We start from the raw sequence: 2093 nt of genomic DNA on the forward strand, positions 1-2093 counted from the left end.
AAACATATACAGGAGGGATCAGTCGCTGGAGAAGAATATCATGTTTGGTAATGTAAGTAGTTCATCACTCCCCTCTTCCTAGTCTGTCTTCGTCTGGAAGCTCATCTAAAACCTATCCACCAGGGGTGACCCTGCTGGTATTTAAAGTATTGGTGGCATAGCTTTCAGAATCACAACAACTCACAAGCCATCACACTAAAACAAACTGTCAGATGAGTGGTGGTGGCTGTATGTGGATGGGTTAATTTCTGGATTCTCAATTCTGTTCTATTGATCAATATATCTTTCATTGTACCAGTACCAAGCTGTTTTCAGCACTGTAGCCATGTAATAAATTTTGAAATTGGGGCATGAGAAGATTCCTACCTTATTTTTTTCTTAAGCAGTGCATTGCTTATCCTGGGTCTCTTTCCTTTCCTTTCCATATAAAGTTTTAATTGTTTTTTCCATCTTTTTGAATAATGTTGTTGGTATCAGGATTGGGATTGCATTATATGTGTAAATTGCTTTGGGCAGTATTGATGTTTTCACAATGTTAAGTCTTCCTATCCAGGAGCATAGTACATTCTTCCATTTTTGTAGGTCTCTTTTGTTTTCTTGTAGTAGTGTTTTGTTTGTCTAGTTACATTTATTCCCAGATATTTCATCTTTTGAGCCACTATTGTAAATGGCATTGCTTTCCTAATATCCTTTTCAGTGCTGTTGCTCTTGGTATAGAAAAACCCAACTGATTTTTGCATGTTGATCTTATATCCTGCCACTTTACTGAATCTTCCAATGAGGTTTAGTATCTTTTTTACTGAGTCTTTGGGGTTTTCTACGTTTAGGATCATATAATCTACAAATAGAGAGTTTTACATCCTCTTTGTCAATTTTGATGCCTTTAATTTCCCTGTCTTGCTGTATAGGTCTTGCTAAGACTTTTAGCACAATGTTGAATAGGAGTGGTGACAAAGGGTATCCTTGTCTGGTTCCTGTTAACAGAGAGAAGGTGTTCAGTTTCTCTCCATTGGGAGTAATGTAGGCCGTTGGTTTTGTATATATGCTCTTAATTATGTTGAGCAATTTCCCTTCAATTCCTAGTTTGCTGAGTGTTTTTATCAGGAATGGTTCTTGGTTTTTGTCAAATGCCTTTTCTGCATCAATCCATATAATTGTGTGGTTCTTTTCTTTTTTCTTATTTATATAGTGGATTACATTGATTGTTTTTATAATTTTGAACCATCCTTGCATCCCTGATATGATTCCCATTTGATCATGATACATTTTATGAAGCAAGCATAACCCTCATACCCAAACCAGGGAAGGACGTCATTAAGAAAAAAAATTATTGACCAATATCCCTCATGAACATAGATGCAAAAATTCTCAACAAAATCCTAGCCAACAGAACCCAGCAACACATCAAAAAGTTAATGTATCATGACCAAATGGGAATCATATAAAGGATGCAATAATTCCATTCTTCTTCAAGTTGTCATTTATTATTAACCATATGGACCTCTTTTTTGCAGATTTTGAATTGTTTCCAATTCTCTATCTTTCTTATTTGATTATTCCGGTAGCATTTTCCTAACTTCTTCCTTACTTTTCTCAACGCCATTGTAAAGTGTTTTGAAACATTTTATAATCATTTTTCTGAATTCCTTCTCAGGCATTTGCAAGGCCTGCCCTCCTTCCAGAATGAAGTCCAGGTCTACCTCTAGGTCATTTGTCTCAGACGTTTTATTTTGTTTCTGGATGTGTGCTGATATGGTTATCTGTTTTGCTTTTTGGGCATGTTTCGTGTTTAGCTGTGGCCTTAATACTTAGTTGAGTGTGTGCTTTGGTATTCTTTATGCTTTTTGATTGCCTTCAGGTAGATGTGATCAGGAGGTGAGCTTCCTTTTTCAATCTTCTTATTGCTAAACTCAGAGTAACTTTCACAGGTTTTGTCTGCTTCCCTGGAAAATGGCAGTTGGTATTGGTTCTTGCCTTGATTGTGGGGCTTTATAACTTGTGATTGTATCTTAACTACTTGACAACCATTGCTGTCTCTTCTTTGGCAGTATAGGGAGAGAAAGAGACCTTTAGAGGTAAAAAGGTGATCAAAA

This window comes from Chrysochloris asiatica, unplaced genomic scaffold, assembly GCF_000296735.1.
Source record: "Chrysochloris asiatica unplaced genomic scaffold, ChrAsi1.0 scaffold00066, whole genome shotgun sequence".
NCBI classification, from domain to species: Eukaryota; Metazoa; Chordata; class Mammalia; order Afrosoricida; family Chrysochloridae; genus Chrysochloris; species Chrysochloris asiatica.